Raw genomic sequence first — 26,531 nt, 5'->3', positions numbered from 1 at the left:
GGCTCAGTCACTATAACATAACTGGGGTTGTAGGTGCCGTAGCTTTCAACATAACCCCGGTTGTAGGCTCAGTGACTCTTGCATAACTCGGGTTGTTGGTGCCGTAGCTTTCATCAAAGCTCCGGTCGTAGGCTCAGTGACTATAACATAACTCGGGTTGTTGGTGCCGTAGCTTTCAACATAACCCCGGTTGTAGGCTCAGTGACTCTTACATAACTCGGGTTGTTGGTGCCGTAGCTTTCAACAAAGCTCCGGTCGTAGGCTCAGTGACTATTACATAACTCGGGTTGTTGGTGCCGTAGCTTTCAACATAACTCCGGTTGTAGGCTCAGCGACTATTACATAACTCGGGTTTTGGTACCGTAGCCTTTTACATAACCCCGGTTGAAGGCTCAGTGACTATTACATAACTCGAGTTGTTGGTGCCGTATATTTTTACATAACTCGAGTTGTAGGCTCAGTGACTGTTAAATAAATCGGTTTGTTGGTGATGTAGCTTTTAACATAACTCCGGTTGAAGGCTCAGTGACTATTACATAACTCGGGTTGTTGGTGCCGTAGCTATCAAGATAACTCCTTTTAAAGGCTCAGTGACTATTTCATAACTCCGGTTGTTGGTGCCGTAGCTTTTTACATAACCCTGGTTGTAGGCTCAGTGACTATTACCTAACTCGTGTTGTTGGTGCCGTAACTTTTAACATAACCCCGGTTGTAATCTGAGTGACTATTACATAACTCGGGTTGTTAGTGCCGTAGCTTTTTACATAACTCCAGTTGAAGGCTCAGTGACTATTACCTAACTCGAGTTGTTGGTGCCGTAGCTTTTAACATAACCCCGGTTGTAATCTGAGTGACTATTACATAACTCGGGTTGTTAGTGCCGTAGCTTTTTACATAACCCCGGTTGTAATCTGAGTGACTATTACATAACTCGGGTTGTTAGTGCCGTAGCTTTTAACATAACCCCGGTTGTAATCTGAGTGACTATTACATAACTCGGGTTGTTAGTGCCTTAGCTTTTTACATAACCCCGGTTGTAGGCTCAGTCACTATACATAACCTGGGTTGTTGGTGCCGTAGCTTTTTACATAACCCCGGTTGAAGGCTCAGTGACTATTACATAACTCGGGTTGTTGGTGCCGTATCTTTTTACATAACTCGGGTTGTAAGCTGAGTGACTATTACATAACTCGGGTTGTTGGTGCCGTAGCTTTTTACATAACCCCGGTTGTAGGCTCAGTGACTATTACGTAACTCGGGTTGTTAGTGCAGTAGCTTTTTATATAACCCCGGTTGTAGGCTCAGTCACTATTAGATAACTCGGGTTGTTGGTGTTGTAGCCTTTTACATAACCCCGGTTGAAGGCTCAGTGACTATTACATAGCTCGGGTTGTTGATGCCGTAGCTTTTTACATAACTCGGGTTGTAGGCTCAGTGACTATTACATAACTCGGTTTGTTGGTGCCGTAGCTTTTAACATAACCCCGGTTGTAAGCTGAGTGACTATTACATAACTGGGGTTGTTGGTACCGTATCTTTTTACATAACTCGGGTTGTAAGCTGAGTGACTATTACATAACTCGGGTTGTTGGTGCCGTAGCTTTTTACATAACCCCGGTTGTAGGCTCAGTGACTATTACGTAACTCGGGTTGTTAGTGCCGTAGCTTTTTACATAACCCCGGTTGTAGGCTCAGTCATTATTAGATAACTCGGGTTGTTGGTGTTGTAGCCTTTTACATAACCCCGGTTGAAGGCTCAGTGACTATTACATAACTCGGGTTGTTGGTACCGTAGCTTTTTACATAACCGCGGTTGTAGGCTCAGTGACTATTACATAACTCGGGTTGTTGGTGCCGTAGCTATCAACATAACCCCGGTTGAAGGCTCAGTGACTATTACATAACTCGGGTTGTTCGTACCGTAGCTTTTTACATAACCGCGGTTGTAGGCTCAGTGATTATTACATAACTCGGGTTGTAGGTGCCGTAGCTTTTTTTCATAACTCGGGTTGTAGGCTCAGTGACTATTACATAACTCCGGTTTAGGCTCAGTGACTCTTACATAACTCGAATTGTAAAAGCCGTAGCTTTTTACATAACCGCGGTTGTAGGCTCAGTGACTATTACATAACCGCGGTGTAGGCTCAGTGACTATTACATAACTCGGGTTGTTGGTACCGTAGCTTTTTACATAACCCCGGTTGTAGGCTCAGTGACTATTACATAACTCGGGTTGTTGGTGCCGTAGCTTTTTACATATCTCCAGTTGAAGGCTCAGTGACTATAACATAAGTCGGGTTGTTGGTGCCGTAGCTTTTTACATAACTAAGGTTGTAGGCTCAGTGTCTATTACATAACTCGGGTTGTTGGTGCCGTAGCTTTTAACATAACTCCGATTGTAGGCTCAGTGACTATTACATAACTCGGGTTGTTGGTGCCTTAGCTTTTTACATAACCGCGGTTGAAGGATCAGTGACTATTACATAACTCGGGTTGTTGGTGCCGAAGCTCGTTACATAACTCGGGTGGTGGGTGCAGTAGCTCTTTACATAACTCGGGTTTTAGGTGAAGAACATATTAAAGTAGCCGGAATGTGGTCGTTGGAGGCCTACAAGTTGTATGTAAGGGGTAATTCAACTTATATCATATCAAAACTGATCCAAAAAGGTCTTCTGTTATTTATACCAAGTGCCTGATATATCTTATAAAGAAACGAAGGCAACCGTTTGGAACTTTGGCTCGTCTATAATTAAGCAGGCTTTTTGCCACTCACAAAAAAATAACACCAACTTTGGAATACCGAACCAATTGGTAGCAACGCTATTCGAGTCTAGGGATCAAGGCTTAGAAGGCACAATTTTTATTAACAATCAACAGGGTAAATCCCCATATCCGTTTCATTCGAATCGATGGGAATTTCGTGCAAGCTTGCTCGTGAAAGCCTGTTGTCAGCGCATGATGTGCAGAAGCAGGACTATGACAAAAAGGCAAGACCAAGACCGTTACAGGCTGGTAATAATGTGCTTATTTTGCTGCCAACAGACCTCAACAAACTGTTATCGCAGTGGAAGAGACCGTATCAAGTTCAAGATGTATTCAATAGAGCTGACAACACAATTAAAGTAAGGAACAGAAAAAAGCTGTTTTTTCATAAACCTGTCAGTTTGATACTTTTATTGTTTTGAAATTTAGCCCGCTCTTCTATCCAACACAAATATCAGCACGCAAGGGCTTTGACACAAAATTAAAGAAGTCATTCCCGAAATGACGTTACATGCGCATACATTTTGGCACGTTTTTCTAACAAAATGCATTAAAATGTTTTTAAATACACTGTACCAATTTTAGGCATTATAATATAAAGAAAGAAAAAATTGCATGATTCGGTGTCAGATCGCAATATATTTCACCTCTGGAACGCCACAAAAGACGCCACTCGTGAAATATAACTTTTTGTGCTCACTCGGTGAAATGAATTACGATCTTACACTGAAACAAACAGATCTCTTTTTATATTTGGTGTTACATAAGTATAGCTATAAAGGAAACGTCGTATTCCGTTACTGAATTTTCTAAACTCTTGCAAATAATTAAATTCTTTACAAACACACTCAGTATCAGAAAGATGGCACGTTCTGTCATTTGGGTTTATTTTCCACCAACTACATGTAACTTCTCAGTGCAAATAGTTGTTTCTTTTTTCTCGGATATTATAATTTAACCGTTTAGGCGGTGTATTCACAACATTTTTTAAACAATCTATAATACCCACATTTACCTCAAGCGTTGAAAGTAGCGACTGACTGAAATTGTGCATGGACTCTTCGATATGATCGTATCACTAACGGCATCAAACATTTATCATAAAAGCAAGAAAGATATGCCTTCTGTCGCTTTGCCAGGGTGCAAAACGCTGGTGTTCGAGGGAAAGGGTGACTTCCGGGAGCAGCGGAAGATCTACATCGCGCAGACAGCGGAACATTACATCTTCTCCCTGGGACTGCTGAAGAGGACTTCCTTCTATAAGTGTAAACCGAGTGATACAAGGTCAGTACAAAAGGTGTTTTTATGAAAATAGAGCATACCGTTTGGTTATCAATTTGAAAATATTTTTTTCTACGTATATGCTAACAAGCCAGATCATTTTATCTCTAGGTTTAAAAAGGTTTTTGTCTGGCATCAGAGCTAAGGTTTCATCTTCAAGCAAAAATATAGCACGCGAAATTGTAAAAAATAAATCTCATGCAAACTTCCCAGCCTTTACAGTTTCTTTGATAATCCTTAACCAAGTACATCCATTCCACTAAGGCTTTTATTACATTCTAAGTTTGACTGTTATGTCAGGTTTAATAATTTCTTAGTTTTGAGTTACGAATAAGAAAAAAAGTTCGTTTCCTTGGTTAGAAAAATACGCATTAGGTAGTTGTATTTGAAGTTAGCTCGAGAAATTGAGTTTTGTGCCAATTTGGTAATTCAGAATCGGATAATGAAACTAGCAAGACGTAGATAACATTTCATGGATTATATAGATACATATTTATGTGTTTATATGCGTTTATATGCGTGTATGTGTTTATAATCTTTGACATTATTTCTGATCTATAAAACAAAAGCATGTTGAATGTAATTGAATATATATACACTCAGCTCACTGTTGCGATGATAAAAAAACAGGTTCTCATGTATTAAACGCTAAGTTCCCTTGCAGGTACGGTATATCGGATGACGGTCACTCATGGTGGGTAGATGGTCCCAACAACGGTGCCGAGCCCCCTCCTGGTAGACGTCTTATATTTGATCATATATATTATTAATAATCCACGTGATTGTATCATTGCTATAAATCAACCTCTTTTTGTTACAAGTTATCAATTACGTAATATATACTTCAGGGACAAACTAAGTTACGAATCATGTGCTATAATCATCTTGTGTTGGAACAATAAAAAGCCACATGCAAACGGATAACAACAACAACAACAACAACAACAACAACAACACACTATTGAGTCAAAGGTTTCAACATTTTCAAATGTTTTGGTCTCAGTCTTTAAATCAGTCATTCCTGCGCTTACCATTGAGAATTGATTTGAAAATGAGTCCTGTAGATATGCTTCATGCATAACTGCTGGTTCAGTTGTCTTTATTAAATATATATAGACGTAATGAACATTTAATTCTGGACATTCGAAAACGCAAACTCATACAAACTAAAAAGAAAATGGAAGTATCGGTTTGATGTAGAATGTTCATTCGCTTTATAGATAGTTGCAACACTGTATACGGTAGGTGCAACGCCGCCAACATTAGGTGGAACGCCGCCAACATTAGGTGCAATACCGCCAACATAAGGTGGAACACCGTCAATTACAGGTGCAACATTGTAAACGTCAGGTGCAACACAGTCAGCGATCCCGGTTACCGGCTAAAACACAATAAAATGTTCTCTTACCATAAGCCGAAGTAATGGAGTGACTTACATTTATCAATTCTTAACTGCTTTTATTTATAGATCCTCTGACAAAGCTGTTAGACCAGCTAAAGAAACGGTTGTCCGACTCCACCCAAACCCTTCTTCTCTACAGCTGGAACCCCAACTCGTTCATGAACAGATTCGAGTCTATCTCTCCTATGGTTAGAGCTCATGCCTGATTTGGTGATTAATGGCTGTGTGCACTGCGAGAATTCAGCGAAGAGAACACTTGTGCACCAATTGATATTCTGACTATTCATGTAGTGTGTTTAATTAAGAGTGAACCGTAATTCATCATTATCAATCGATTTTTATGTTTTTAAAAAATCAAGTAAGTGCTTAGTTCTTTAAAAATTAAATCAAATGAAATTAAATAACTGAACACCTGTAGTCTTTGGCATTGTTCTTTATATTCATATGAAATACATGTATGATACGCAAAGGTTTTATTTCACTAATATAACTACATATTTCATCAAAAATGAAAAAGCGATATTTAAAGTAAAATTGAAATGCTTACAAAGTCGTGTCAAATGATAGTCGCATCGCTTTTTGTATTTCAATATATTAGTGTTCGAATTTGTAATAATTACCATGGTTAGATATTTTACATCTGCCTCATGCCTCTTTTATATGTCAGTTTCGGATTAACACATGACAAATTCTGGTATTTCAAGCCGTAGTGTACAGGGTTATTATTGAGCAGATGCGTTTAAATTCGTGACGAAAAATGAGTAATTCTTCAATCAACTTGACAAAAAATGCTTTACTCGGAAAAGTTATTATTTAACTGATTTTTTTCTCAGTTATTGCTTCAAACATCTGCTAATTTGGTACGAAATTCTATCGTGTTCAGGTTAAGGTTTCATATATTATTTGCAAAGCGCCCAAAATATGATATGATATGACTTAACCCAGGGAGTTCTGCAAAAAGTAAAATCGGAATACAAAAATAAACAGCCGCAAATTTTCCGCAAATGTTCCAAAAAGCGCTAACGCGCTTCATGGGTTTGCATAATCGCGGCCGAGCGTTCGTACTGCATGAACGCACGAAAAATAAGAATAAATCCTTAATAGACCACCTTATCGATTAATCATATATTCAATGTACTTTCAAACTGATACATGATGAAAATAGTGGACTTAATACAGGAACAAGTTGACTTGATAAAACAAAAAAACATACACAAAATATTTATTAGTACGTGATATTTCATATTATTCTCATATGTTTGCAGTTATACACTACAAACGATGTTTGAATATTAAACGTATTGTCATATTACAACACAGACTTGATATGGCGTAGAGTTACTAGTTATCTGGTTACCATTGTTGTCATTCAATAACATCTAGAGAAGCGCGTCGGAATATACATGCATTGAAAGACTTAGAATATTCAATTAAATGGAACTGGATACCAGCTTATTTATGTTCACCTATATGTTTACCTTTCATGCAAATATAACGTTTAAGTAATTGAGGCAGTCATGTTCCACAGCGCCATAATTGGCATGTTATGACCTGTCAATCAAATCAACCACTCGATCATCGATTGACCAATCGTCGTCCAGTCTTATAAGCCGATGCTGCTATTCGCCATGACCTCCGACAAGCTTTGACAAAGCAGCAATAATCAAAGTTGTTATTAACGATAATCACTATAGCGAGGGAAGCGAACATGTTAAAAGATTAGCTTCTGATAAGAGATACATCATAACAGACACTCGTAATTCTCGGTTCCCCAGAAGTCCTCCTTCCAGTAAGGGTTATCTTTCCACGGCTCGTTCAAGTACATACCGCTCCCGAAACTGCAAAATATGGCATATGGGTGATACGTTACACTTGTCTGTTAATGCCGTTAATAAACAATCAGATAGAGGGGATGCATTGTAATGCAATGGTTATAGTAAGCACTAGTAGTACGGGAACTTTTTGTGCAATACGTCATTCATGTATATGCATATTATACACGTCTAGAATGTATGATACGAAAAGTGAAGCATTTTATGCGTATGGTCAATGCGAATGATTTATGTATGTTTTTTTAGCGTGTTGTTTATGTGTGTATCTTATATGTGTGGTATTTATGCGTGTTATTTATTTGTTGTTTATGCGTGATATTTATATGTTTTTTATGTTTGTGATTTGTTTGTGTTTTTACGCGTTTTATTTATATGTTATTTATGTGTGTGATTTGTGTTTTATTTATGCGGTTTATTTATGCGTATACTTACTGTGTGTGATTTATGCGAGTGATTACTGTGTGCGACTTTTATGAGTGATTACTGTGTGTGATTTATGCGAGTGATTACTGTGTGTGATTTATGCGAGTGATCTATGCGTGCGACGTATGTGTGTGATTCATATGAGTGATTTATGCGAGTAATTTATGTGTGTGATTTATGAGAGTGATTACTGTGTGTGAATTTTAAGAGAGATCTATGCGTGCGACGTATGGGTGTGATTCATGCGAGTGATTTATGTGAGTTATTCATGTGTGTGATTTATGAGAGTGGTTTATGCGTGGAATTTACGCAGGTGTATTGCGTGTGATTTGTATGTGTGATTTATGAGTGTTATTCACGCGCGTGATTTACGTGTGTGATATTCGTGAGCGAGTGATTTATGGATTTGATTTGCAAGCGAGTGATTTATGGGAGCTGCAAGTACAAGCTTTATGTGATCATTTGCAAACGGCTTTGAGACTCAGGTGTAACTTGACCATGTAAATGAAGCTGTACATAGTACATACACATTAAAGTACATGTCGTGTTTGGCAACATGTATAAAGTAATCTTGTACAATGGAAGAAGATCTGAATGTAATGTGTATATGTTACTTCTACGATATAAAGTTTCAAACGTTTTCGGGTGTAACGACAGGTATAAAGTACCATTCAAGGTAATCTGAATCTTAACCGCACACTTCTTGTTCACGAAGTGTAACATCTTCTTTACAAATTTGCACACAAGGACATTAGAAATTAAACAAAAGCTACTATAGCGACAATAGGTCGCGACCTCGCAGTCATACATATAACGGGGACAAGGCAAGTAAAACGCAAACTATGTTGAGTTAATAATTCTTACTTTCTTATTCCTTTTGCAAACGTCTGGAAGTATTCGATAAGCTCGTTCTTATCTGTGGTCTGATTCAAGAGAGGGACCCCACTTTCGGCGTCGCCCAGGGAGAGTCCACATGACAATGACGTCACTGTTGATCGATAGCCCGGATGTTAGGGTGTGCTCCCTAAAGGACCTTCCGTGGTTTTTCCTTTAAGATGGATGCAACCGACATTGTTTGACAAAATTACCGTGCTGCGATTGCATTAGTGCTATTTCAGAAGGGTGTGTCTTTTGACTTATATTTTATTAATTAAAGATACATTTCATGTTGCAAAAATGATGTAAAAAGCGTCTCCAGTAAAAGTTAAATAAATAACTATGCATATCAAATTTTGAAGCTTTTTTTCATTCTTTATAATATTTTTAATAAATTTGTCCCTCCGACCTTTGTTGAAAAGGAGCATTTTTTAACACTGATTGGTTTTTCGTCAAGCTTAACACCGTCGTTTACCTTACCTCCCAAAAGAGCCCCTGTGCATGCAATCCACAAATCTCTGGCCACTCCCACAAACAGCTGCTCCCTCATAAAGGCCCGGAAATCCTCCCTGGCCTGTCCCGGCTGCAACAAGGTGTTCGCCATATATGCGCGCACGATTGGCGGGTCATATAGGTCTTTCTCGTAGTCCCAGAAATCGGTCTTGTTTGTGATGGTGAATGGTACTTGTCTGTTAAAAAATAATTTTATCTTTTTGAAGTACTAGACATAAAGGAACTATGGTCGGTCGGTTTGGCATAGTTCCATCTATGGAGAATTACATTATGCTAGTCAACTGTAACCACGGCCACCAAGGTCCGGGAGTACACTGAGGATACCCGGGGAAATGGGCCGTAATTTTCACCTTCCAGGTGTCCGCGCAGTGCCGGGTGAATACGGTGGTTTTGACCTCTCGCAAAAATAGCGAGAAAGAGCCTTACCTATGGTCATGGAGGTGCGGGGGCATTTGGCGGGGATTTTACCAGCAGTTCGTTCTTGCAGGGAGGGGAATTTACTCGGGTTTGGCTGGACCGGAAGTCAAAGTCCCCTCTATTCCCCGAACATCGGTGGGCGTGGTTTCAATTGACTGGTGCATTAAAAGGTTTCAAAAACACAGAATAAATGGAAATTGACAAATGCAAGGTGGTATCATGAGGATAAAGTATAACTTTGGCCAAGTATTTGCCGGAAAAGTACGTTTAAAAGTCCATGGTTATTGACACGCGAAGTCATGATCATATTAGAGAAAAGAGAGGTTGCACATCACTTCTTATGCAACATCCAGCCATGTGTACATTGTTTAGCATGGCATATTCGATACTACGGCTAAAGTGGTTTATATAAAGTGAATTTTCTCTAAAAATAAAAATAACCTCAACGCACGTGTAGCTATACGTTCAAGTAAATGTACACACCGCGTTTCGCGACTTGTCTATTTATGATCAATGCTTGTATGGTTCTGGTAGAATACCTGTTTATAAACTGATTTAAATATATGTATATGATATCAGTATGATAAATAATAAAAAGCAAAAGAAAAATATTTCATGTCTACGGAATGGTTAAAATTAAGAGTGGTAAAGGTGTCCACCTCTCACACAGAGGGTAAACCGTTAGATCGCCAACAGGGTGAGAGTGGTTTAGTGGTATTTATGTCCACCCCTCCCACAAGAGGGTGTGGGTTAGATCCCTTATAGGGTGAGAGTGGTCTAGTAGTATTTATGTCCATCCCTCACACGGGAGGGTTTGGGTTAGATCCCTCATAGGGTGAGAGTGGTTTAGTAGAATTTATGTCCACCCCTCACACCGGAGGGTGTGGGTTAGTTCCCTTACAGGGTGAGAGTGGTTTAGTTGTATTTATGTCCACCTCTTATACAGAGGCAGTGTGGTCAATCCCTATCAGGGTGAAAGTGGTTTAGTAGTATTTATGTCCACCCCTCATACAGAAGGGTGTGGGTTATATCCCTTACAGGGTGAGCGTGGATTATTGGTATTTATATCCACCTCTTACACATAAGGTATTGGGGCCGATCTCAAACAGGGTGAGAGTGGTTTAGTAGTATTTATGTCCACCTCTCACACGGGAGAGAGTGGGTAAAACCCTTATAGGATGAGAGTGGTTAAGTAGCATTTATGTCCACCCCTTACACAGGAGGGTGTGGGTTGTATCCCTTATAAGGTGAGCGTGGATTATTGGCATTTATATCCACCTCTTACACAGAAGGAAGTGGGTCGATCTCAAACAGGGTTGGAGTTGTTGAGTGGTAACGGTGTCCACCGCTCACATAGAAGGAAATGGGTCGATCTCAAACAGGGTGAGAGTGGGTTAGTGGTAAAGGTGTCCACCGCTCACATAGAAGGATACGGGTCGATCTCAAACAGGGTGGGAGTGGTTTACTGGTAAAGGTGTCCATCTATCACATAGAAGGATATGGGTCGATCTCAAACAGGGTGAGAGTTGTTGAGTGGTAAAGGTGTCCACCTCTCACATAGAAGGAAGTGGGTCGATATCAAACCGGGTGATAGTGGTTAAGTTGTAAAGGTGTCCACCTCTCACACAGAACGAAATGGGTCGATCTTAAAGAGGGTGGGAGTGGTTTAGTGGTAAAGGTGTCCATATCTCACACAGAAGGAAGTGGGTCGATCTCAAACAGGATGAAAGAGGCTGAGTGGTAAAGGTGTCTACCTCTCACACAGAAGAAAGTGGGTCGATCTCAAACAGGGTGAGAGTAGTTTAGTGGTAAAGGTGTCCACCTCTCACATAGAAGGAAGTGGGTCGATCTCAAACAGGGTGAGAGTGGTTGAGTGGTAAAAGTACCCACCACTCACACAGGAGGTAGTTGGTCGATCTCAAACAGGGTGAGAGTGGTTGGGTGGTAAAGGTGTCCACCTCTCACACAGAAGGAAATGGGTCGATCGCAAACAGGGTGAGAGTGGGTTAGTTGTAAAGGTGTCCACCTCTCACACAGAAGGAAATGGGTCGATCTCAAACAGGGTGAGAGTGGTTAAGTGGTAAAGGTGTCCACCTCTCACACAGAAGGAAATGGGTCGATCTCAAACAGGGTGTGAGTGGTTTAGTGGTAAAGGTGTCCACCTCTCACACAGAAGGTAGTGGGTCGATCTCAAACAGGAGGAAAGAGGTTGAGTGGTAAAGGTGTCCACCTCTCACACAGAAGGAAGTGGGTCGATCTCAAACAGGGTGAGAGTAGTTAAGTGGTAAAGGTGTCCACCTCTCGCATAGAAGGAAGTGGGTCGATCTCATACAGGGTGAGAGTGGTTGAGTGGCAAATGTGTCCACCTCTCACACAGGAGGTAGTTGGTCGATCTCAAACAGGGTGAGAGTGGTTTAGTGGTAAAGGTGTCCACCTCTCACATAGAAGGAAATGGGTCGATCTCAAACAGGGTGTTAGTGGTTTAGTGGTAAAGGTGTCCACCTCCCACACATAAAGGAAATGGGTCGATTTCAAACAGGGTGATAGTAGTTAAGTGGTAAAGGTGTCAATTTCTCACACAGAAGGAAATGGGTCGATCTCAAACAGGGTGATAGTGGTTAAGTGGTAAAGGTGTCCACCTCTCACACAGAAGGAAATGGGTCGATCTCAAACAGGGTGTGAGTGATTTAGTGGTAAAGGTGTCCACCTCTCACACAGAAGGATATGGGTCGATATCAATCAGGGTGAAAGTGGTTGAGTGGTAAAGGTGTCCACCTCTCACACAGAAGGATATGGGTCGATCTCAAACAGGGTGAGAGTAGTTAAGTGGTAAAGGTGTCCACCTCTCACACAGAAGGAAGTGGGTCGATCTCAAACAGGGTGTTAGTGGTTTAGTGGTAAAGATGGCCACCTCTCACACAGAAGGAACTGGGTCGATCTCAAACAGGGTGAAAGTTGTTGAGTGTTAAAGGTGTCCATCTTTCACATAGGAGGACGAGGGTCGATCTCAAACAGGGTGAGAGTGGTTTAGTGGTAAAGACGTCCATCTCTCACATAGGAGGACGTGGGTTCGTTCCCCAACAGGGTCAGACTGTGTATAGGTGTCCACTTTTCACACAAGAGGTAGTGGGTTTGATCCGAAACATGGTCAGAGTGGTTTACTGATATAGGTGGCCTTTTGTCAAACAGGTGGGCTTGGGCCCGATCCTAAACATGGTCAGAGTGGTTTAGTGGTAAAGGTGTTCATCGCTCACACAGGAGGGCTTGGACCCGATCCTAAACATGGTCAGAGTGGTTTAGTGGTATAGGTGTTCATCGCTCGCACAGGAGGGCTTCGGCCCGATCCTAAATAGGGTGAGAATGGTTTAGTGGTTTAGGTGTTCATCGCTCGCACAGGAGGGCTTGGGCCCGATCGTTAATAGGGTGGGAATGGTTTAGTGGTTTAGGTGTTCATCGCTTGCACAGGAGGGCTTGGGCCCGATCCTAAATAGGGTGAGAATGGTTTAGTGGTATATGTGTTCATCACTCACACAGGAGGGCTTGGGCCCGATCCCAAACATGGTCAGAGTTGTTTAGTGGTATAGGTGTTCATCGCTCGCACAGGAGGGCTTGGGCCCGATCCTAAGCAGGGTGAGAATGGTTTAGGGGTATAGGTGTTCATCGCTCACACAGGACGGCTTGGGCCCGATCCTTAACAGGGTGAGAATGGTTTTAGTGGTAAAGGTGCCAATCGCTCACACAGGAGGGCATGGGCCCGATCCTAAACAGGGTGAGAATGGTTAAGTGGTATAAGGTGTTTGTCGCTCCCACATGAGGGGTAGAGTCCGATCTCTAACAGGGTGAGAATGGTTAAGTGGTATAGGTTTCAGTCGCTCACACAGAGTGAGAGTAGTTTATGGTGTAGGTGGCTATCTCTCACAAATGAAGTTGTGGGTTTGATCTCTAACAGGGCCAGAGTGGTTAAGTGGTGTTGGTGTCAACCTCTCGCACCTGAACAAATGGGTTTGATCCTAAACAGGGTAAGAATAATTTTAGTGGTAAAGGTGTCCAACTCTCACACATGCACTCGTTGGTTCATTTCAACAGAGTAACTTTCGCATGGCCTCTCAAAACCCTAACCAGAACTCGTTTCTCTCCAGGAAACACAATCAAGATTCTATAATTTATCAGACTTAAGTATCAGATTGTTAGATCGCGCATAATGGAATTGTATTACCTTACATTTTTTGCCTAGAAAATAAAATAAATAGCAGTGAACATAGCCGCCGCTCATTAACATCAGTGTCTAATGCCTTGTACAATTGTATATACTCACTTGCTTCTTGCCCAGTTGACTGCAGCCTCTAATTCTTTGTGTTCGGATCCATTCCAGGGTGCAAACTTGTTAAAGTAGAATGTTAGCAATCCCTTGAAAATGATAATGGATTTGGAGCCGGGGTCCACGAAAGATCCCGGAAAGTTGTTAAGCATCCATTAGCCACCCCATAGGCGACATTTTCTCCAGTACCTTCTCACATACTTCTAATACCTCTTCAAAATAGTTTATCCCAAAAACGTTCATTTCAATGGGAGCGGGCATATTGAAAACTACCATCTGTGACGGCATTGGGTGCAGGCGGTACAGAAAAAAGACGGCAATTCCAAATGTACCTCCGCCGCCGCCCCTGTCGCAGTGGCGATGGAACCGTCAGAAAACACCACCTTTTTGAAAATGAAACTTAATATTATTAAATAACTACTTAAAGAATACTGCTATGTGTCGATTTTCATACATGTCGATGTTTTGTATTTATTTCCTGAACAAAAATCGTTTTCGTACATGTGTTCGGTAAGGTTGAAAACATATTTTTCTGCTCATGATATCAGTCCGTTGACACGCAGTACAATCATTAGATAGCTTATTTAAAAGGTACTCGGTTAACACTATCTTTCTAATTAGTCCCTACCTGAGCCTCTAACAGGTTGTCGACGGCGTATCCAAGGGAACGGGACAAGGGGCTGTGCCCACCACCCAGCGTGTAGCCACCCGCTGCCGCCCACCACAACACGCCCGACCGCATTCAACTGAAACACATTCATCAAATTGACAGCCCATAATGGTGTGAATACCACGGTTACTGTCTCATGTGTTTCTCAAATATCAGGCGGAGAATGTGCAACTCACACGGACAACTGCGTGTGATCCGAGTTTACTCATGGTTCACGGACAACTGCGTGTGATCCGAGTTTACTCATGGTTAACGGTCAACTGCGTGTGATCCGAGTCTCCATACTGTTCACATTCAACTGTGTGCGATCCGAGTCTAGTTACGGTTTATGGTCAACTGTGTTTGATCCGAGTCTCGTTACAGTTCGCGACCAACTGTGTGTGAACCGAGTCTCGTTACAGTTCACGGTCAACTGTGTTTGATCCGAGTCTCAGTATAGTTCACGAACAACTGTGTGCGATCCGAGTCTCCTTACTGTTCACGGTCAACTGTGTGCGATCCGAGTCTCGTTACGGTTCACGGTCAACTGTGTTTGATCCGAGTCACGTTACGGTTCACGGTCAAATGGTGTGATTCCAGTCTCCTTACTGTTCACGGTCAACTGTGTGCGATCAGAGTCTCGTTACGGTTCACGGTCAACTGTGTGCGATCCGAGTATCGTTACAGTTCAAGACCAACCTGTGGGTGATCCGAGTCTCGTTACGATTCACGGTCAACTGTGTTTGATCCGAGACTCGTTACGGTTCACGGTTCACTGTGTTTGATCCGAGTCTCGTTACGGTTCACGGTCAACTGTGTGTTATCCGAGTCTCGTTACGGTTCACGGTGAACTGCGTGCGATCCGAGTCTCGTTACGGTTCACGGTCAACTGTGTTTGATCCGAGTCTCGTTACAGTTCACGACCAACTGTGTGTGATCCGAGTCTCATTACGGTTCACGGTTAACTGTGTTTGATCCGAGTCTCGTTACGGTTCACAGTCATTTGCGTGTGATGCGAGCCTCCGTACTGTTCTTGACCAACTGCGTTTGATCCGAGTCTCCTTCTTGGGTTCACGGGCGACTTCGTGTGATGCGAGACTCCTCATGGTTACGATGAACTGTGTCTGATCCATGTCGCCTTACCGTTGACGGCCATATGCGTGCGATCCGAGTCTCCTTACGGTTATTGCAAGTTATCTAAGTTATTGCATTTAAAAACTGCAATGTTCAATTATTTACAAGACATGTTGCACGGTACTTCTGCAACGTTTAATTCTCTACCAAACATTTTAAATGGTTAAGTTGTATTTTACAAATATTCCCATATTATTTTGCATGGAAAAACTGCATAGTTAAATTATCCATAAAAAACTTATTGCATGGAAAAACTGCATTGTCAAATAACCATAAAAACTTATTACATGGTATAACTCGAGTGGTGAATGCGAAAAGGTTCTAAGTGACATTAAATAATGAAGAAGATTGAACCTTTTCGCTTTCACCCGAAGAACTGCAACGTTCACATATCTCCCAACTTGCATGGTAAAATCACGTTGTTCAATTATCTACCTTTAACTCTGGGCTGCTTAATAAGATATCAGATTTATTGCACGACAAAACTGCTGATTACATGACCACAAAACGTATTGTATGGTAAACCTGAAACGTGTTCAAACTACACGTTTCTATTAGCAATCAGACTGAAAGCATGGTAAAACTGCATGTTTCTATTAGCTATCAAACTTAATGCATGGTAAAACTGCACGTTTCTATTAGCTATCAGACTTAATGCAGAGTAAAATGCACGATTCAACAACCACCAAACATATTCCATACTCAAACTGCACGTTTCTATTAGCTATCAGACTTAATCCATTGTAAAACTGCATGTCGGTTCAACAACTATCAAACATAGTCCATGCTCGAACTGGACGTTTCTATTAGCTATTAGACTTAATGCAGGGTAAATTGCGCGATTCAACAACCACCAAACATATTCCATACTCAAACTGCACGTTTCTATTAGCTATCAAACTTAATGCATGGTAAAACTGCATGTTTCTATTAGCTATCAAACTTAATGCATTGTAAAACTGCATGTTTCTATTAGCTATCAAACTTATTTCATGGTAAAACTGCATGTTTCTATTAGCTCTCAAACTTAATGCATAGTAAAACTGCATGTTTCTATTAGCTATCAAACTTATTTTATGGTAAACTGCATGTTTATATTAGCTATCAACCTTAATGCATATTAAAAATGCATGTCTCTATTAGCTATCAACCTTAATGCACGGTAAAACTGCACGATTAGCTATCAGACTTAATGCGTGGTAAACTGCACGATTCAACAACCTCCAACAAATTCAATACCCTTACTGCTCGTTTCTATTAGCTATAAGACTTAATGCATAGTAAGACTGCATGTTTCTATTAGCTATCAGACTTAAAACAGGGTAAAACTACATGTTTCTATTAGCTATCAGACTTAATGCATGGTAAAACAGCATGTTTCTATTAGTTATCAGACTTAATGCATGGTACAACTGCATGTTTTTATTACCTATCAGACTAAATGCATGGTAAATCTGCATGTTTCTATTAGCCATCAACCTTAATGCACGGTAAAACTGCACGGTTCAAGAACCACCAACGTATTTCGTTCTCAAACTACCTGTTACAATTAGCTATCAAACTTAATGCATGGCAAAATTGCACGGTTCTAACTTCCTTGTATACCTCCTGCCATTGTAACCCGGTCTGCACCTTAACCGTGCCATGTGGGCTCCTCTCCGTGCTCAAGTCTATCTCCATCTCGTTCATCTCGGACAGGCTTATGAGGAAACTTCCCTCCCACGTGGAGCGGCCCACATAGCCATGACCCGAGCTCCGCACTGTCACGTGTAAGTTGTATTTCCGCGCGAACTGCACCGCTTTCTGGATATTACCAGCGTTCTTAACCACGGCGATCAAATTTGGGTACCTGTGTACATGAATATACGCATGGTGGTAACTTAGTCGAGTGTATAACACGTACATCAGGTTAGATACACGATAGGTTGCTGTTTAACCGTGGTGTACATATTAGGGCATTATAGACAGTTGACCTCTGTTCAACAGTGTTGTACATATTAGGGCATTATAGACAGTTGACCTCTGTTCAACGGTGTTGTACATATTAGGGCATTATAAACAGTTGACCTCTGTTCAACGGAGTTGTACATATAAGGGCATTATAGACAGTTGACCTCTGTTCAACGGTGGTGTACATATAAGGGCATTATAAACAGTAGACCTCTGTTCAACGGTGTTGTACATATAAGGGCATTATAGACAGTTGACCTCTGTTCAACGGTGTTGTACATATAAGGGCATTATAAACAGTAGACCACTGTTGACCGGTGTTGTACATATAAGGGCATTATAAATTGTTGACCTCTGTTCAACGGTGTTGTACATATAAGGCCATTATAAACAATTGACCTCTGTTCAACGGTGTTGTACATATTAGGCCATTATAAACAATTGACCTCTGTTCAACGGTGTAGTACATATTAGGGCAATATAGACAGTTGAGCTCTGTTCAACGGTGTTGTATATATATGAGCATTATAAACACTTTACCTCTGTTCAACGGTGTTGTACATATGTGCCTGTTTACTGTACTCTGGGAAGCTTGGCAACAGCAAGTGCCCGTTCATGACATTGTTGAGGGCGGCCATGTCCATCTGAGAGGGGTAGCATTCATCACTCGGACAGCACCGCTCCGAGATGATGTTGTGAACGCTACCTTGTTCCCTGTCATGTCCATCGCCAGTCACACCCAAACCCATCAAAGCAACACTTGCCAGCAAGGCTAGCGCTGAACTGCAATAAGAGATACTTAAATGACTACATACTTAAATGAAAACAAGCATCGCTCGGTGATGTTGTGCACGCTACAAAGTTCCCTGTCATGTTCATCGCCGGTCAAACCCCAGATTATCAAGGCAACACTCTCCAGCAAGGCCAGCGCTGAACTGCAATAGGAGATACTTAATGGCCGCATTCTTAATATTTGAATGCATGCATCGTTCAGAGAGATGTTGTGCTCGACACATGTCCCCTGCCGTTTCCTTTTCTCGTCTTGTTCATTGATCGTCACACCCCAGCTCACAAGGGTAAGACTTGCTAGCGCAAGCGATGAAGTACAATAGGAGATACTTCGTTGGTCACAGACATTAATTCATAAAAATAATCATCGCGTGATGATGGCGTAGAGCACGTAACCATGTTCGATGCCTTTCCCACACCCCAGTCCACAAGGGTAACGGGAAAACTGGCTATAAAAAGGCTATCGAGATACAGCACCAGTAAAAACAGTTCGCTCGGACATTGAACACTGCCCACCATGTCTGAAGCCTTGTTCACGCCCCGGTTGTGCCCCGGACTACCTGGGCAAAGGGCAACACTGGCTAGCAAGGCTACCCGCACACAACATATATACATGTAGGATCTGCATTATCAGTAAGTCTAGTAAGTATCGCCCCAATAGTGAATACTGCATTGCCCATGTGTCGGCTACACTTTAGCACATCATATGAGATGATCAAAGGTTTGCCCATTAAAGGCGCTCAATATAGGATAATGCAAAACAAAAATTCTATTTTAATATACAGATTAACAATATTAGCGATATATGGCGCTTTTTAGTTTAGGAATTTGTGGCCACGTAGGTATTTATTAAGAAAGGTTAATATTATTTTCATCTGTACACAAATCATATATAGATTTTTTATTGATCGTTAAAAGTCAAAACAGCAAAACATTAGTATTTATTAAAACAACAAGAACACAACTTACATCAACATTTCTTGTGTGCCATAAGATGAATAAGCAAACATGTAATTATGATAATGGTAATATTGCTTAAAAGTGAAACACGATACAGCAGCAATGTTAACCGTGAAACCATTGGGAAGAGTAATTTCCATTGGGGTTCATAGAGATAAGCGAAGTGACTTTCTTATTCCTAATTCCTTTTTCTATTGAGAAATAAGGGAACTAGTTCATTTCTTATTCAAAATATTCTTAAATAGAAATGAGAATAAACGCACTTCTTGGTTGATACATATAAAGGCAATTTATGGAATGTAACACTGTTTGAGAGTAACAAAATATAAAGTATAAGGAACTAGTTACCTAGTCAAACGCTTGCACATTTTCTTTATTTCGTAAAATCTTTAATGCATTTAAAGTGTCCAGACAATGCAGTAGAGATTATTTCTAACAGCTGTACAAGCTCGATACTCTCAGAAACTAGTCGAAAGGCATTTCGGTTTGGTTGCAAATGGAATTTCAACAGATCTTCCATATCACACCAGAAAATGTTGCACAAGGTTTTTATTTAAACCTTGCAAAGTAATGTTTAAATTTGTCAATTTAGGCTTCCCACCAAATTTGCATCGTAAAAGGCTGTTAATTAATCTGCATTATTTCAAAACGAACGGCATGTATCAGCATGAACTAATTTATCAATGTCATTAAATTAATGGGAAAATGCAGGCATAAAGTTTCTGTAGTGATAAACTTACCTCATATTAAATGCTAGCCGACACAAATGTAAAGCTACCTTAACCTGTCAATGGGGGTTTATATTCATACCATTATTGCGAAATATCCATACACCTTGTTTTTTCTACAATAAATAGAGCGAATCATGAGCTAAATTCTGACTTATTATATCAAATGGTTTTAAAGAATTTGTATTTTGAAATAGTATATATTCAATAAACCGGAAAGATCCTCACTTAACATCCTCCAAATAAGCGATTATTTAGTGTTCATACATAATAATACAAATACACAAATATAGATTTTAATATGGCTATAATTTTTGTATACATGTTCTATAACATACTCCACCCAACCGAATATACAACAAGGAAAGAATATATATATATATAAAAATAAATAAAGTCAATAAATATAGCATGATTTATAGTTCAAATATACTTTTAAAAAAAGAAATAAATATCACTATCGATCTAAGACGAACGAACGAACGAAGGAACATTTATTTAATAAAAGGCCAATATTCATGTTACAATACAAATTTATTATAACAGAATACCTATATGTAATCTTATCAACACATTACTAATACAATAACTTATTTAAAAACATTTTGTTCGTGTTCAATTATGTTGCGTTACCGTAGATCATACAAGCCATGTTATAGTTACGGCAACCAAAACCCGACTTGAGACAAAAGAAAGTGCACCAGCACCCGAGTTGAGGCAAAAGAAACTGCACCCGGAGTCCGTGTTGAGGCAATAAAAACTGCGTCCACCACCCTAGTTGAGGCAATAAAAACTGCAACTACCACACGAGTTGAAACAATAGTAACTGCACCAATCAACCGAGTTGAGGCAGTAAAACCTGCAACACAACCCGGTTTTAGGCAATTAAAATTACACCCACCACCCGAGTTAAAGCAATAGTAACTGCATCAATGACCCGAGTTGAGGCAATAATAACTGCATCAATGACCCGAGTTGAAGCAATAGTAACCACATCAATGACCCGAGTCGAGTCAATAGAAACTGAAACACCACCCGAGTTGAGCCAATAAAAACTGCACTTACCACCCGAGTTGAGGCAATAAAAACTGCACCCACCAACCGAGTTGAAGCAATATTAACTGCAATAGTTTCTGCACCCCCCCCCCCCAGTTGAGGGAATTGAATCTGTACCACAGTCCGATCTGGTGTGATAGTAACGGCACCAACAACCCGAATTTAAAACTATCATTTGCACCAACAACCCAAATTGAAGCAATAGAAACTGCAGTCTCAACCCGATTTTAGGCAAAAGTTACTGCTACCACAGCCCGAGTTGAGGCAATATTTCATCAATATTCATGTTTAGGCAAACGTTAAGACACCAACACCCCGGGTTAAGGCAATGGTACTGCAATGACAACCCGAGTTAAGGCAATAGTTACTGCAATGACAACCCGAGTTAGGGCAATAGTTACTGCAATGACAACCCGAGTTAAGGCAACAGTTACTGCAATGACAACCCGAGTTAAGGCAATAGTTACTGCAATGACAACCCGAGTTAGGGCAATAGTTACTGCAATGACAACCCGAGTTAAGGCAATAGTTACTGCAATGACAACCCGAGTTAAGGCAATAGTTACTGCAATGACAACCCAAGTTAAGGCAATAGTTACGGCACCCACATACCAAGTTAAGTAAATGGTTACTGCAATGACAACCCGAGTTAAGGCAATAGTTACTGCAATGACAACCCGAGTTAAGGCAATAGTTACGGCACCCACATACCAAGTTAAGGCAATAGTTACTGCAATGACAACCCAAGTTAAGGCAATAGTTACGGCACCCACATACCAAGTTAAGGCAATAGTTACTGCAATGACAACCCGAGTTAAGGCAATAGTTGCGGCACCCACATACCAAGTTAAGGCAATAGTTACTGCAATGACAACCAGAGTTAAGGCAATAGTTACTGCAATGACAACCCGAGTTAAGGCAATAGTTACTGCAATGACAACCCGAGTTATGGCAATAGTTACGGCACCCACATACCAAGTTAAGGAAATGTTTACTGCAATGACAACCCGAGTTAAGGCAATAGTTACTGCAGCCACAACCCGAGTTAGGGCAATAGTTACTGAAATGACAACCCGAGTTAAGGCAATAGTTACTGCAATGACAACCCGAGTTAAGGCAATAGTTACTGCAATGACAACCCGAGTTAAGGCAATAGTTACGGCACCCACATACCAAGTTAAGGCAATAGTTACTGCAATGACAACCCAAGTTAAGGCAATAGTTACGGCACCCACATACCAAGTTAAGGCAATAGTTACTGCAATGACAACCCGAGTTAAGGCAATAGTTGCGGCACCCACATACCAAGTTAAGGCAATAGTTACTGCAATGACAACCAGAGTTAAGGCAATAGTTACTGCAATGACAACCCGAGTTAAGGCAATAGTTACTGCAATGACAACTCGAGTTATGGCAATAGTTACGGCACCCACATACCAAGTTAAGGAAATGTTTACTGCAATGACAACCCGAGTTAAGGCAATAGTTACTGCAGCCACAACCCGAGTTAGGGCAATAGTTACTGCAATGACAACCCGACTAAAGGCAATAGTAACTGCAATGACAACCCGAGTTAAGGCAATAGTTACTGCAATGACAACCCGAGTTAAGGCAATAGTTACTGCACCAACAACCCGAGTTAGGGCAATAGATACTGCAACGACAACCCGAGTTAAGGCAATAGTTACGGCACCCACATACCAAGTTAAGGAAATAGTTACTGCAATGACAACCCGAGTTAAGGCAATAGTTACTGCAATGACAACCCGAGTTAAGGCAATAGTTACTGCAGCCACAACCCGAGTTAGGGCAATAGTTACTGCAATGACAACCCGAGTTAAGACAATAGTTACTACACCCACAACCCGAGATAAGGCAATAGTTTCTGCACCAACAACCCGAGTAAAGGCAATAGATTTTGCACACACAACCCGAGTTGATGCAATAGTTACTGCAATGACAACCCAAATTAAGGCAATAGTTACTGCATCTACACCCCGAGTTATGGCAATAGTTACTGCACCCACACCCCGTGTTTAGGAAATGTCTATTGCAGCCATACCGCGTTTAACAATTAGTTCTACCGCCACAACCCGAGTTAAGGTAAACTGCAGCAATTACCTGAGTATGAGCAATTATAACTGCACCTATAACCATAGTATAAGCAATAGTTACTGCAGCCAAAATCTAAGTTGAGGTAAATGCTACTGCAGCCGCAGTCTCAGTTTAGGCAATAGTTACTGCAGCCACAATTTGAGTAGAGGCAATAGTAACTGCATCCACAACAAGTTAAGCCAATATGTACTGCAGCCACAACCCGAATTTAGGCAATAGAAATTGCACTTACCACAAGGCACAAGGCAGTTGAGGCAATATTTACTGCATGCACATCCTGAGTTGATGCAATAGTAACTGCATTCACGACTGGAGTTGAAGCAATATCTACTGCATGCACGACCCGAGTTGATGCAATAGTAACTGCATCCACAACCCGAGTTGATGCAATAGTAACTGCATGTACAACCCGAGTTGATGCAAAAATAACTGCATGCACAACCCGAGTTGATGCAATAGTAACTGCATGCACAACCCGAGTTGATGCAATAGTAACTGCATGTACAACCCGAGTTGATGCAATAGTAACTGCATACACAACCCGAGTTGATGCAATAGTAACTGCATACACAACCCGAGTTGATGCAATAGTACCTGCATGCACAACCCGAGTTGATGCAAAAATAACTGCATGCACAACCCGAGTTGATGCAATAGTAACTGCATGCACAACCCGAGTTGATGCAATAGTAACTGCATGTACAACCCGAGTTGATGCAATAGTAACTGCATGTACAACCCGAGTTGATGCAATAGTAACTGCATGTACAACCCGAGTTGATGCAAAAATAACTGCATGCACAACCCGAGTTGATGCAATAGTAACTGCATGCACAACCCGAGTTGATGCAATAGTAACTGCATGTACAACCCGAGTTGATGCAATAGTAACTGCATACACAACCCGAGTTGATGCAATAGTAACTGCATACACAACCCGAGTTGATGCAATAGTAACTGCATGCACAACCCGAGTTGATGCAAAAATAACTGCATGCACAACCCGAGTTGATGCAATAGTAACTGCATGCACAACCCGAGTTGATGCAATAGTAACTGCATGTACAACCCGAGTTGATGCAATAGTAACTGCATGTACAACCTGAGTTGATGCAATAGTAACTGCATACACAACCCGAGTTGATGCAATAGTAACTGCATGCACAACCCGAGTTGATACAATAGTAACTGCATGCACAACCCGAGTTGATACAATAGTAATTGCATGCACAACCCGAGTTGATGCAATAGTAACTGCATGTACAACCCGAGTTGATACAATAGTAAATGCATGCACAACCCGAGTTGATGCAATAGTAATTGCATGCACAACCCGAGTTGATGCAATTGTAACTGCATGCACAACCCGAGTTGATGCAATAGTAACTGCATGTACAACCCGAGTTGATGCAATAGTAACTGCATGTACAACCCGAGTTGATGCAATAGTAACTGCATGCACAACCCGAGTTGATACTATAGTAACTGCATGCACAACCCGAGTTGATGCAATAGTAACTGCATGCACAACCCGAGTTGATGCAATAGTAACTGCATGCACAACCCGAGTTGATGCAATAGTAACTGCATGTACAACCCGAGTTGATGCAATAGTAACTGCATGCACAACCCGAGTTGATACTATAGTAACTTCATGCACAACCCGAGTTGATGCAATAGTAACTTCATGCACAACCCGAGTTGATACTATAGTAACTGCATACACAACCCGAGTTGATGCAATAGTAACTGCATGCACAACCCGAGTTGATACTATAGTAACTGCATGCACAACCCGAGTTGATACAATAGTAAATGCATGCACAACCCGAGTTGATGCAATCGTAATTGCATGCACAACCCGAGTTGATGCAATAGTAACTGCATGCACAACCCGAGTTGATGCAATAGTAACTGCATGCACAACCCGAGTTGATACTATAGTAACTGCATGCACAACCCGAGTTGATACAATAGTAAATGCATGCACAACCCGAGTTGATGCAATAGTAACTGCATGCACAACCCGAGTTGATACTATAGTAACTGCATGCACAACCCGAGTTGATACAATAGTAAATGCATGCACAACCCGAGTTGATGCAATAGAAACTGCATGCACAACCCGAGTTGATGCAATAGTAACTGCATGTACAACCCGAGTTGATGCAATAATAACTGCATGCACAACCCGAGTTGATGCAATAGTAACTGCATGCACAACCCGAGTTGATACTATAGTAACTGCATGCACAACCCGAGTTGATACAATAATAACTGCATGTACAACCCGAGTTGATGCAATAGTAACTGCATGTACAACCCGAGTTGATACAATAGTAACAGCATACACAACCCGAGTTGATGCAATAGTAACTGCATGCACAACCCGAGTTGATACTATAGTAACTGCATGCACAACCCGAGTTGATACAATAGTAAATGCATGCACAACCCGAGTTGATGCAATCGTAATTGCATGCACAACCCGAGTTGATGCAATAGTAACTGCATGCACAACCCGAGTTGATGCAATAGTAACTGCATGTACAACCCGAGTCGATGCAATAGTAACTGCATGTACAACCCGAGTTGATGCAATAGTAACTGCATGTATTATTATTATAGAAACGCTTCGATAATTCGCCAACTACAAAAATGTGTTTTTAGGAATTCGATATGCATATAAATGCTGGCTAACCCATGTTATTTTGGTATATCATTTGCAAGGATTTATGAATAGAGAAAGACTTTAAATATGCTTCGTTAGGAACATTGACAATTGACTGTCTGGCCTTAATTGAATCTAATAACGATGTAGCTAATCGGATCACTTGTTTTTAATGACTGACCAACAAGGTGAATGAAGTCAATGATGTATGACTATAAGATTAACCTAAGTTTAATATTTAAAACCATCTCTAACTTTTCGATTTTTATAATAGATCAGATCCCGACACATTTCAGTTAAAACAAAATATAAATAAATAAATAATAATAATAGTAATAATAATAATAATAGTAATAATAATAATAATAATAATAATAATAATAATAATAATAATAATAATTGATAATTTATATGGCAAACAAAATCATTATAAAATGTACTAAATTTATATTGAGAAACACGCCATAAAATTATTTTTAACATAACGGCTTATGGCACGTTTAATTTATGTTAACATTATCTAGCTATTTGTAAGACAAATACCCAACGGAAATGCAGCCATTACAAAAGTCTTTTTTTCAACATTATGTTAAGAATTTAAAGACATAAATGATAATCTATTTATGGATGTATCTTACGCAATCAACCGACAGT

The 26,531-nt window shown here is 40.7% G+C and overlaps 1 pseudogene; it reads right to left on the bottom strand.

Annotated features, from left to right (window-relative positions):
• Nucleotides 1–6,689: 6,689 nt before the first annotated feature.
• On the bottom strand, nucleotides 6,690–20,052 carry LOC128210426 (uncharacterized; annotated as a pseudogene).
• Nucleotides 20,053–26,531: the final 6,479 nt, after the last annotated feature.

Source organism: Mya arenaria, chromosome 12, assembly GCF_026914265.1.
Source record: "Mya arenaria isolate MELC-2E11 chromosome 12, ASM2691426v1".
Classification (NCBI taxonomy): Eukaryota; Metazoa; Mollusca; class Bivalvia; order Myida; family Myidae; genus Mya; species Mya arenaria.
Note: the sequence above shows the minus strand (reverse complement) of the source record. Positions and strands in the feature narration are given on the sequence as shown.